The following is a 13,847-nucleotide window of genomic DNA, read 5'->3' as shown; positions in this document are numbered from 1 at the left end:
GGCTAGACCCACGGATGATATTCGCGTGGTGTCTGAATTCCCGAATGTCTTTCCGGATGATTTGCCAGGTATGCCGCCTGATCGCGACATTGAGTTTTCTATTGATCTCTTACCTGGCACAGCTCCTATTGCTAAGCGGCCCTATCGTATGGCACCCATCGAGCATGAGGAAATTAAGAAGACTGTCGATGAGTTGCTAGCCAAGGGCTATATCCGTCGTAGTTTCTCTCCTTGGGCTTTTCCTGTATTGCTTGTAGAGAAGAAGGATGGCGCGAAGAGAATATGCGTCGATTATCGGGATCTGAATGCAGTCACCATCAAGAACAAGCATCCATTGCCTCGCATTGAGGATCTCTTTGATCAGCTTCAGGGTGCTTGTGTATTCTCGAAGATTGATCTGTGTTCGGGTTATCACCAGCTGAAGATTTGTCCTGAGGATATTCCGAAGACGGCATTCACCTGCAAGTATGGGCTATACGAGTATACGGTCATGTCCTTTGGTTTGACCAATGCTCCGGCTTTCTTCATGCATCTGATGAACAAAGTTTTCATGGATTATCTGGACACCTTTGTGGTGGTATTCATTGATGATATCCTGGTATATTCCAAGTCAGAGGCAGAGCATGAGAAACATCTGAGTCTTGTGTTGTAGAGGCTCAGAGAGCACAAGCTGTATGCCAAGCTCAGCAAGTGCGAATTCTGGATTGACGAGGTCCCATTCCTCGGTCATGTCATCTCCAAGGGAGGTATTGCTGTGGACCCCGGGAAGGTGAAGGATGTGCTTGACTGGGTGGAACCACAGACGGTGAAGGAAGTCCGCTCTTTTCTGGGCTTAGCAGGATATTATTGGAGGTTCATTGAGAATTTCTCCAAGATTGCGAAGCCTTTGACTTCCTTGCTAGAGAAGGGTGTGGACTTCTCTTGGACTGATGAGCGTCAGAAGGCCTTCGAGGAGCTGAAGAAGAGGTTGACTACGGCACCAGTCCTTACTCTGCCAGACCAGAGCAAGAGGTTCACAGTGTATTGTGATGCTTCGAGGGATGGTCTTGGTTGCGTCCAGATGCAGGAAGGCAGAGTGATAGCTTATGCCTCGCGACAGTTGCGCCGGCACGAGCTAAATTATCCCACACATGATCTGGAGTTAGTCGCAGTTGTGCTTGCTCTGAAGATATGGAGGCATTACTTGTTTGGGCAAAGGTGTGATATTTACACCGATCACAAGAGCCTCAAGTACATTTTCACTCAGAATGAGCTGAACATGCGGCAGAGAAGATGGCTAGAGTTGGTCAAGGATTATGACCTGGAGATTCACTATAATCCGGGCAAGGCCAATGTTGTAGCGGATGCTCTGAGTAGGAAGAGCTATGTTAACATGGCCATGGCTTTTCGGATGCCTCAGGAGTTATGCGAGGAATTTGAGCAGTTGAGTCTGGGTTTCTTGCATCACACCTCGAGTGCATCATTCAAGGCAGAACCCACTCTAGAGGCGGAGATCAGGCAGCATCAGAAAGATGATAAGAAGCTGCAAGAGATCCGTGAACTGCTCAAGGTTGGCAAGGCACCTCATTTCAGAGAAGATGATCAGGGTACCTTGTGGTACAAGGGTAGGATATGTGTGCCAGATGTAGCGGATCTCAGGAAGCTGAACTGTCACACCCGGTTTTTAAAGACAAAACCGAATGCATAACTATATGTATGCCAGGATCAAGTTCTATACATATAGTGACTTCATCAGTGAATAATCAGCAACAGTATCACGAAAAGAGAATTAAAAGACTATAAAGATTATCAGAGTTATACAGCTTATCCTGAAAACGAAGACTCCAAACTTCACAGGCAATCAACCGGGGGTTGCGCTAGCCTAGAACTCAGCATCATCTTCAAAAGACTTCACATCACTTTCTTCTCTGAGCAGCAATTATAACAAGCGTGAGTACACTTATGGTTGGTACTCAGCAAGTGTTGGGAATTATATGACATGAAGGCCAATCAAGGAAAGGCTTACTGGCTTACTGCGATAAGCAATTTTAGTTGGTCAAGTTTTATTAGCACCTGATTACTAAGGTATAAGTTCATACCAAAACCCGCATTAAAAGAAATAGAAGAGATACAACATAAGCATAACCATAACCACAACCATAACCATGGTCCACGATTTAATTCATCTTCAAGTTCTATTATCATGTGAGGGTCCAAGCCGCTCTTAACCGTGAGCACGGCTGATATATCAGTTTTCACTCTGCAGAGGTTGTACACTTTACCCACAATTCGTGTCTCCCGATTTGCCCGAGGTAGCTAGCCTCTTAAACACTTCTGAGGTGAGTGGCAAGGGATTCACTACGAGGCCTTTACAAAGATTCCCTAACTTATGATAGTCCGCTGAGGTTTCAAGTCAAAGCGGTCATAACTCTCCCTAATGAGGCAGACGCCTTACCCAGGACCATATCATACCCTCAAGAGGACCGAGCTATACCCCGACGATGCAACCCCTCTTGCCCTTTCGGTAAGATTATCATAAGCTAGAGTCTCTAATTAATTAGCCAAGACCAGAGCCATATAGTATTGTGGTTGCACTGTTTTCCTGGGTGGTTCTCCATGTTCCGATTAAACATATAATCTTGTGATTAACAATACAAAGAGCATGAACATGGATAAAACAGGTGTAACATCATCATTGTTGTCATCATGATTATAAATTATTCCCAAACCGAAACCAGTCATAGCGACTAAGCAATAGCTACCCAACAATAAAGATAAAACCCAGGTTGACAAGGAATGATCATAAAGACTAGGCATATCCTTAATTAGGATCCATCAAAATTAGGACACATGCATGCATATAAAGAAAATGTTGTATTTATTGTGATTATTAGGACAAAAGCATGATCAAGGAAACACTTGCCTTTCTTTTAGAGAATAGCTGCTCAGAATCTTCAACTCTTGTTCTTGAAACTCTATATCTTCAAAGCTCTTGGATCACGCTCCTTCTAACGTCACACAAGCAACGGGCCCAAAACATACAAGCAAGCAAGCAACCAAGAACGACTAAGAACAGATACAGCAAACAAAAGGAAAGCTTTAAAAGAGCAAACTAAAGGATAAGGCTCGCTGCTACGGTCACGAGAAAGAAAGAAACGCGGAAAACGGAGCTAGGGTTGAAAAGATACATTTATCGGGAGATTTATATTAAAAAGAAATAAAGAACTATAGGCTTTCATTTATTTTAATTTAGAAAACCAATGTAAAAGATATTCAAAAGAGAATATCCCTAATTATAATTAACTCATATTATATTTGCATTTATAAAGACGAAGTAGAACTTAGTCAAATTTTATATACAATTCTCTGTGTACAAATTACACTAATTAAATAATTAATTAGAAAAGAAAACTTATGAGAACATCTAAACGCATAACCTTATGATTCGAGTTGAACTATACAAATTAAATTACAAACACATTTAAGTTGATATTAATTGAGTTAACATTACTTATGAAAACCGGAGAAAAGACTTAATTGGATTTTATTTCGGAAAACTAGATGAGAGGATATTATTCAAATTAAATTGATATTTAATTTTAAAAACAGGAATTACGGCACAACAATGCTACTAAACGATAGCTTAGGGTTTTAGAAGACTAACGCAAAAGGAACGGATCAAAACGGATCTAAAACGCGGAAACTACGCATAAAACAGCGCTGCAGGGACCTATACGCAATTAACTATAGACTTCAAGGGTTCGCTGAAAAGAAATACAAGACACAGAAAATAGTGCTTGCAAAACAGGAAAAGATTAGGGTTAGATCTGAAAAATTCCATGGTGGGGCTGGATTGAAAAGATGGAAAAGATCTAGGGGTTTTCTGCAATTTTTGCTAGACATAGAAAATTTACACGATAATTATAGAATCTTCCAGGGACCTAATTGTGAAAAGCTTGAAACAGGCAGCAATGGTGACCGGCGGGTACTGTAGCTCAAATTCCCGTCGATTTTGGGCACGGGAGATCGCGGGAAGCGGGGCAAATGAAAGAGGACGACGAGGGGATTCCGTTCCATACCTTACTTACCACGGGGATGCATCGTAGAGATCGAATTTCGTGGAGGAAGATGTGACGGCTGTCTGTTCTGTTCTGTGCGGTCTCTGTTCCGTTCATGCCAGCACTGGACAGGGGGAAGGGCGTGGCACGGTGCAAGGAGGAGGCAGTCAAGGGCTTGGGCGCCTGGGGGCTGGGCAGAGCTGGCGCACAGGGGGGGCTGGAGACGTTCTGATGGTGACGCCCTGGGCAGGGGCGGCGCTGGGCAGGCCTAGCGCACGAGATGCAGAAAGATGGCATCCTGATGGCGGCCTGCTCTGGTGGCGGCGGTACTGCAGCTGAAGGAGGGCGATGCAGGGGCACGGCGGCGCCCTGGGGAGGGGCGCGCGGGGCAGGGGCGCAGGTGTGCACGAGGCATTGGCAGGAGAGGGAGCAGGACGGCGATGGCGCGGTTCAGGCAGCAGAACAAAGAGCCGACGCTGGGCGATGCAGGAAGGGGCGACGAGGGGGCCGGCAGGGGGTGCAGCAGCGTTGCGGCAGGAGACGCACGGAAGGGCGACGATGCTCCTGGTGGCCGGCGGCAGCATCTGTTCGTGGATGTGCAGGAGGAGGGAGAGCAGGAGCGCGAGGGAAATCTAGGGCCGGCTACGTGCGGCCCAGGGATGCGATGCAGAGGGTAGGGTTACACAAGAATTTATAGGGCACGCAGGAGCTGACGTAGGGGAGAAAAATTAGGGCCGGCTACTGGAGAAACAGATGGTGCAAGACATATTTAAATAGGCCTGCAGATATCATGCTGGACTCCAACTCGAAAGAGGGTAAGGACACGGCGGCGCATCGGGCTGGGACTCGTTCTTGAGTCCGGATTGCTCACGGGAGACGGGATTGGACCGACCAGCGGGTCCCACAATTTAACGAGCAAAAAGAGAGGATAGAAGAGGTAACGGAAAGATGGAATGAGAACGGCCAAGCGAGTTCGATTATGGGCCGAAATAGGATCGGGTGAGGGCTGAACACGAAAATGAGCTGACAGAGCGGGTTGAATGTGAACGAGTTATTCAGGAGCGCGGAAAAGAGAAGGAAGGGATCAAGCTGAGTCATTGGGGCTGACGGCGATCGAACATCATCGGAAAAATACCGAAGACGAGCCACGAGACGTCGTTTTCTAGCATGACTTGATCGGGGGAAACGGTTAGAGGATCGGGAGCTCGACGGGACATATTAAGGATTCGAAGAAGACAAGATTAAAAGGATGTACAACAAAATATGACTCGGTCCAGCTATGATGAGAATCAAAATAGAAATACTTTCCAGAACATATTTGTAAGTTCAAAATAAATCTGGAAAAGTCCAGATAAATATTTCAAACCAAGAAAAATATATCCGGAAGAATCCCAAAATTTTCCAAGGAAAATCGGGAGGTAAATTTAGGACATGAGGAATCCAAATAGAATATTTGGGACTAATGAAAAAGAATTTTAGAGCTTTCCAAATAAATAAATAAAAAGATCTAGCTCTAGGATAAATAGAATAATTGCCAGAAAAACCTTTAAAATTCTCGAAAAATCCTATTGATAGATGAACATATTGTAAGAGATAGTCACATCCTAAAATTAAATATTTTAGGGTGTGACAGAACTACCCCCCTTAAACAGAATCTCATCCCGAGATTCGCAAGGGCTGGTGACAAGGACAAGGGTTAGGGCAAAAAGATTTCATCAAGGAGGCGACAAGATAATGAAATGGGTATCGAGAAAGTGAGAGAGTTTAGATTGGGATCTTCACTTGCTTTCAGCTGGATTGAGCAGAAGGCGTTGACGAGAGATTCACAAGGGCTGGTGATTGGAAGGGGAGATAGAACACAAAGTTTTTTTTAAGGAGTAAGACAAGATGGCAAGATGGGTAACAAGAAAAGAAGGGACGATGATTGGGTATTCTTCACATGCTTCCAAGCAGATGGGTTGACAAGGGATTTACAAAATCTTGTGGTTGCAAGGAGGTGATAAGGTAACAAGATGGGTAACAAGAAAGAGAGAAACGGATTTGGGTCTTCTGTGCTAACTTTTGCTAAGGAGCAAGAAGACAGCGTACACGAGAGATTCGTAAAGTCTAGAGATAGAAAGGAGAGATAAGGCAAAGAGCTTCTGACAAGGAGTAAAGCGATATGATTAAATGGGTATCGAGATAAAAGGATGGAATTTGGGTTTGGGTCTTTTCTGCTGGCTTATGCTTTGGAACGTGAGGATATCGTGGTTGAGAAAACTAAGGGAGAAATGATGTCATTGCAGGCACAAGTCCCACAACACATCAACAAGCAAAAATAAGGAGTCTAAGCAATCAAGAGCAAAACAACAAACATTACAAGCACACCAAAACAAACTATCAAACAACCGAAACTAGCGTTTTACAACTGATAAGGGAACCTCTTAAGTATGGGTCATATCCTAAATCTTCAGCATTCTTGATGTAGGCATCTCTCTAAGCTTGTCTGGCGGAACATTGACTTCTTGCGTGTAACGCCTAAGAGTCCAGTGTAGTCTTCAGTTGCTCTAGCTTGACTTCTTGTAGTAGATGATTACTTCCATTCTTCGGGGTACAAGGTCGGACAGTCTAGCGTTTGTAACAAGAGGAGAGGAGAAATAAAATAAATCCACTTGGAATAGAAGACAAGGGGATTTCCAAAGTGGCCAAACTTGAAATCAAGGAGGAGGTAAATTGGAACAAATGGATACAAGATAACCAATGCCATGGAGGGTACAAGCACACAAGGGAAATTGTGAGATGTAAAAGCAATGAAAATGAAGGAATAAAAGAAAAGAATACAGAGTTAGATAAAAGCAACATCAAGGGTGAGATAAATTAAGAAGGATGAGGAATAAACAACAAGAGGGTCAAGGATATGGTAAAATATAACTTTTATGTCAGAATAGATCATAGAAAACGACCATTGCTATCTAGGCTGGTGTCCTACGGTCGACACAGCTCTGATACCACCTCTGTCACACCCGGTTTTTAAAGACAAAATTGAATGCATAACTATATGTATGCCAGGATCAAGTTCCATACATATAGTGACTTCATCAGTGAATAATCAGCAATAGTATCACGAAAAGAGAACTAAAAGACTATAAAGATTATCAGAGTTATACAGCTTATCCTGGAAACGAAGACTCCAAACTTCACAGGCAATCAACCGGGGGTTGTGCTGGCCTAGAACTCAGCATCATCTTCAAAAGACTTCACATCACTTTCTTCTCTGAGCAGCAATTATAACAAGCGTGAGTACACTTATGGTTGGTACTCAGCAAGTGTTGGGAATTATATGACATGAAGGCCAATCAAGGAAAGGCTTACTGGCTTACTGCGATAAGCAATTTTAGTTGGTCAAGTTTTATTAGCACCTGATTACTAAGGTATAAGTTCATACCAAAACCCGCATTAAAAGAAATAGAAGAGACACAACATAAGCATAACCATAACCACAACCATAACCATGGTCCACGATTTAATTCATCTTCAAGTTCTATTATCATGTGAGGGTCCAAGCCGCTCTTAACCGTGAGCACGGCTGATATATCAGTTTTCACTCTGCAGAGGTTGTACACTTTACCCACAATTCGTGTCTCCCGATTTGCCCGAGGTAGCTAGCCTCTTAAACACTTCCGAGGTGAGTGGCAAGGGATTCACTACGAGGCCTTTACAAAGATTCCCTAACTTATGATAGTCCGCTGAGGTTTCAAGTCAAAGCGGTCATAACTCTCCCTAATGAGGCAGACGCCTTACCCAGGACCATATCATACCCTCAAGAGGACCGAGCTATACCCCGACGATGCAACCCCTCTTGCCCTTTCGGTAAGATTATCATAAGCTAGAGTCTCTAATTAATTAGCCAAGACCAGAGCCATATAGTATTGTGGTTGCACTGTTTTCCTTGGTGGTTCTCCATGTTCCGATTAAACATATAATCTTGTGATTAACAATACAAAGAGCATGAACATGGATAAAATAGGTGTAACATCATCATTGTTGTCATCATGATTATAAATTATTACCAAACCGAAACCAGTTATAGCGACTAAGCAATAGCTACCCAACAATAAAGATAAAACCCAGGTTGACAAGGAATGATCATAAAGACTAGACATATCCTTAATTAGGATCCATCAAAATTAGGACACATGCATGCATATAAAGAAAATGTTGTATTTATTGTAATTATTAGGACAAAAGCATGATCAAGGAAACACTTGCCTTTCTTTTAGAGAATAGCTGCTCAGAGTCTTCAACTCTTGTTCTTGAAACTCTATATCTTCAAAGCTCTTGGATCACGCTCCTTCTAACGTCACACAAGCAACGGGCCCAAAACATACAAGCAAGCAAACAAACAAGAACGACTAAGAACAGATACAGCAAACAAAAGGAAAGCTTTAAAAGAGCAAACTAAAGGATAAGGCTCGCTGCTACGGTCACGAGAAAGAAAGAAACGCGGAAAACGGAGCTAGGGTTGAAAAGATACAGCTATCGGGAGATTTATATTAAAAAGAAATAAAGAACTATAGGCTTTCATTTATTTTAATTTAGAAAACCAATGTAAAAGATATTCAAAAGAGAATATCCCTAATTATAATTAACTCATATTATATTTGCATTTATAAAGACGAAGTAGAACTTAGTCAAATTTTATATACAATTCTCTGTGTACAAATTACACTAATTAAATAATTAATTAGAAAAGAAAACTTGTGAGAACATCTAAACGCATAACCTTATGATTCGAGTTGAACTATACAAATTAAATTGCAAACACATTTAAGTTGATATTAATTGAGTTAACATTACTTATGAAAACCGGAGAAAAGACTTAATTGGATTTTATTTCGGAAAACTAGATGAGAGGATATTATTCAAATTAAATTGATATTTAATTTTAAAAACAGGAATTATGGCACAACAACGCTACTAAACGATAGGTTAGGGTTTTAGAAGACTAACGCAAAAGGAACGGATCGAAACGGATCTAAAACGCGGAAACTACGCATAAAACAGTGCTGCAGGGACCTATACGCAATTAACTATAGACTTCAAGGGTTAGCTGAAAAGAAATACAAGACACAGAAAATAGTGCTTGCAAAACAGGAAAAGATTAGGGTTAGATCTGAAAAATTCCATGGTGGGGCTGGATTGAAAACATGGAAAAGATCTAGGGGTTTTCTGCAATTTTCGCTAGACATAGAAAATTTACACGATAATTACAGAATCTTCCAGGGACCTTATTGTGAAAAGCTTGAAACAGGCAGCAATGGTGACCGGCGGGTACTGTAGCTCAAATTCTCGTCGATTTTGGGCACGGGAGATCGCGGGAAGCGGGGCGAATGAAAGAGGACGACGAGGGGATTCCGTTCCATACCTTACTTACCACGGGGATGCATCGTAGAGATCGAATTTCGCGGAGGAAGATGCGACGGCTGTCTGTTCTGTTCTGTGCGGTCTCTGTTCCGTTCATGCCAGCACTGGACAGGGGTGGCGCGGCAGGGGGAAGGGCGTGGCGCGGTGCAAGGAGGAGGCGGTCAAGGGCTTGGGCGCCTGGGGGCTGGGCAGAGCTGGCGCACAGGGGGGGCTGGAGACGTTCTGATGTTGACGCCCTGGGCAGGGGCAGCGCTGGGCAGGCCTAGCGCACGAGATGCAGAAAGATGGCATCCTGATGGCGGCCTGCTCTGGTGGCGGCGGTACTGCAGCTGAAGGAGGGCGATGCAGGGGCACGACGGCGCCCTGGGCAGGGGCACGCGGGGCAGGGGCGCAGGTGTGCACGAGGCATAGGCAGGAGAGGGAGCAGGACGGCGATGGCGCGGTTCAGGCAGCAGAACGAAGAGCCGACGCTGGGCGATGCAGGAAGGGGCGACGAGGGGGCCGGCAGAGGGGGTGCAGCAGGAGACGCACGGAAGGGCGACGATGCTCCTGGTGGCCGGCGGCAGCATCTGTTCGTGGATGTGCAGGAGGAGGGAGAGCAGGAGCGCGAGGGAAATCTAGGGCTGGCTACGTGCGGCGCAGGGATGCGATGCAGAGGGTAGGGTTACGCAAGAATTTATAGGGCACGCAGGAGCCGACGTAGGGGAGAAAAATTAGGGCTGGCTACTGGAGAAACAGATGGTGCAAGATATATTTAAATAGGCCTGCAGATATCATGCTGGACTCCAACTCGAACGAGGGTAAGGACACGGCGGCGCATCGGGCTGGGACTCATTCTTGAGTCTGGATTGCTCACGGGAGATGGGATTGGACCGACCAGCGGGTCCCACAATTTAACGAGCAAAAAGAGAGGATAGAAGAGGTAACGGAAAGATGGAATGAGAATGGCCAAGCGAGTTCGATTATGGGCCGAAATAGGATCGGTTGAGGGCTGAACACGAAAACGAGCTGACAGAGCGGGTTGAATGTGAACGAGTTATTCAGGAGCGCGGAAAAGAGAAGGAAGGGATCAAGCCGAGTCATTGGGGCTGACGGCGATCGAACATCATCGGAAAAATACCAAAGACGAGCCACGAGATGTCGTTTTCAAGCATGACTTGATCGGGGGAAACGGTTAGAGGATCGGGAGCTCGACGGGACATATTAAGGATTCGAAGAAGACAAGATTAAAAGGATGTACAACAAAATAAGACTCGGTCCAGCTATGATGAGAATCAAAATAGAAATACTTTCCAGAACATATTTTTAAGTTCAAAATAAATCTGGAAAAGTCCAGATAAATATTTCAAACCAAGAAAAATATATCCGGAAGAATCCCAAAATTTTCCAAGGAAAATCGGGAGGTAAATTTAGGACATGAGGAATCCAAATAGAATATTTGGGACCAATGAAAAAGAATTTTAGAGCTTTCCAAATAAATAAAAAAAGATCTAGCTCTAGGATAAATAGAATAATTGCCAGAAAAACCTTTAAAATTCTCGGAAAATCCTATTGATAGATGAACATATTGTAAGAGATAGTCACATCCTAAAATTAAATATTTTAGGGTGTGACATGAACTTGAGCGAGGCTCATGATACGGCGTATTCCATTCATCCAGGCAGCACGAAGATGTATTATGACCTCAAGGAACGATTCTGGTGGTATGGAATGAAGCGTTCCGTTGCGGAATACGTGGCTATCTGTGACACTTGTCAGCGTGTCAAGGCAGAGCATCAGAGACCAGCAGGTCTGTTGCAACCGTTGAAGATTCCAGAGTGGAAATGGGAAGAGATCACTATGGATTTCATTGTGGGATTGCCTCGTACCTAGAAAGGGTACAACTCCATATGGGTAGTAGTGGATCGGTTGACGAAGGTTGCTCACTTCATTCCGGTGAACACTACTTACTCCGGCGCTAGACTCGCATAGTTGTACATCTCCAGGATCATCTGTCTGCATGGTGTTCCAAAGAAGATCATATCTGACCGAGGATCTCAGTTCACTTCACGGTTCTGGGAGCAGTTGCATGATTCGCTGGATACGAAACTACGCTTTAGTACAGCTTATCATCCTCAGACAGATGGGCAGACAGAGAGAACCAACCAAGTGTTGGAGGATATGCTTCGAGCCTGCGCTATTCAGTATAGTACCAGCTGGGATAAATCTGCCGTATTCAGAGTTTTCATACAACAACAGCTATCAGGCCAGTCTGAAGAAATCTCCTTTCGAGGCCCTGTATGGTCGAAAGTGCAGGACTCCATTATATTGGGATCAGATTGGCGAGAGGCAGGTGTTTGGCCCAGATATTGTTGAGGAGGCAGAACAGCTGGTACAACAGGTGCGCGAGAACCTGAGGGTCGCACAGACTCGTCAGAAGAGCTACGCGGATGTTCGTCGCGAGATCTGACCTTTGCAGTGGGTGATCATGTGTATCTGAAGGTCTCGCCGATGAGGGGAATTCGCAGGTTTAATGTGAGAGGGAAGCTAGCCCCTCGATACATTGGTCCGTTCAAGGTGTTGGAACGGAAAGGTGAGGTGGCATACCACTTGGAGTTGCCTCCCAACCTCTCAGGAGTGCACGATGTGTTTCATGTATCCCAGCTGAAGAAGTGCCTAAGAGTGCCGGAAGAGCAAGCACCATTGGAAGGGTTGGAAGTACAGGAGGATCTGACCTTCACCGAGCATCCAGTGAAGATTCTGGAGACGTCTAAGAGAGTTACTAGGAACAAGTAGATCAAGATGTGCCGTGTTCAGTGGAGTCATCACACCGAGGAGGAGGCTACCTGGGAGCGAGAGGATGAGCTGAGGAAGACATACCCCAATCTCTTTGCTAGCTAGCCTATCTGAATCTCGGGACGAGATTCCTGTAAGGGGGGTGGGTTTGTAACACCTTAAGGTAAAATTTTGAGATTTATAATGAATTTAATTGGGCTCTAGTAATTTTCTAAGGATTTATTTTGCCTAGCTTGCATTTATTTATAATTTAATTCATAAAGAATTAAAATTTATTTTAGGTTCAACATGTTTGTGGATTCATGCTGGTGAATAAGTTTTATTTGGTTGAGTGCATAGGAGTTGAATTCAAATTTGAGTTGAATTCAAATAGAATCGAGTTGGTTTGAAAAAGAAAAGGGAGGAAACAGGAAAGTAGGTTAGTCATTCCTTCTTTTCTCTCAGTCATTTCTTCTTTTCTCAGTCATTTCCATTCTTTTCTCAGTCATTCCTGTGCTTTTCTCAGTCATTTCCGCAGCTCTCTCTTCTGGTAGTCCGGTCCCACCTGTCGGTGACCATCTCCTTCCTTCCCTTCTTCTTCCCCATGCCGGCTCCCTCTGTTCCGCCCCGCCGTGCCATCACTGCACGTGGCCCCGCTCCACCCCGTACCCGAACACGAGCCCATCGGCCAGTCTCCCGTGCGCGCCCTCCTTCTAGAAGCTTCTTTCCCCGAGCCGAATCGCGCAGGGCGGTTGCACGATCCGCTTCTCCCGCGCGGATCATGACCGCAATCCCCACCGGGGCACGCACGCCCAAACCACCGGCCTCTTCCTTAATTGGCCCCTGTAACCCTTCCCTTAAACCGTCCTTGTGCCCTACCACCGCACTGCAGCCACCCCAAATCCCCAGCACCACCGGCATCTTGCTCCACCGTGCAGCACCTCTGCTCCGTCGTGGGCCAGCCGCTCCGGTGCATCCTAGCTCCGACCAAGGCTCGCAGCAGCTTCGCCGTCCTGCCAGGAAGCTCCCCGAGGCTTCCACTCTCGACCCCGAGCCCTGCCCGCGTCGGTATCGAGCCCGAGGACCGCCGCCGGTATCCTGCTCCGCCCTTGCGATTCCTCGCCGCCGGTGATCCCCGGACCTCCCTAACCCCCGTAGGACCTTCGCAGGATCTCCACGAGTCGACCCACGGTGACCAGAAGCCTGGAGCGCCACTGCATCGACCTTCCCGCGAAGCCCGACCTGTCTCCGCCGCCGGCCATTTTCGACGGTCACCCTCCGCCGTACCTAACCCACCTCAAGCCCTCGGTGAGCACCACATCATCCTCCTGGTCATCTTGCGCTAGATGTCGTGGACCAAGGCTCGCTCTTGTAGCTAGAATGCGCGCGCCGGCGATGCGCCGCCGTGCCGATCCACCCCCGTCGTCGTGCGCGCCACCTGAGACCTCCCCGAGCCCCGCAGTAACCCTAGGCGGATTACCCATGTCGCGTAGGCCATCCCAGACCCGAGCTCGAGTAGTTTTGACCCTTGGAGCATCGGATTTGAGGAGCTCCGGCGAGCCCGAGCCGCGCGCCGCCGCGGGAGTCAAATTCCGGTGACCGCCCCGCCGTCCCCGCGAGCCCAACCAGATCGGACCGGTCCGATCCTGATCG

The sequence above is a fragment of the Panicum hallii genome, chromosome 4 (assembly GCF_002211085.1).
Source record: "Panicum hallii strain FIL2 chromosome 4, PHallii_v3.1, whole genome shotgun sequence".
Taxonomy (NCBI): domain Eukaryota; kingdom Viridiplantae; phylum Streptophyta; class Magnoliopsida; order Poales; family Poaceae; genus Panicum; species Panicum hallii.
This window is presented reverse-complemented; position numbering follows the sequence as displayed.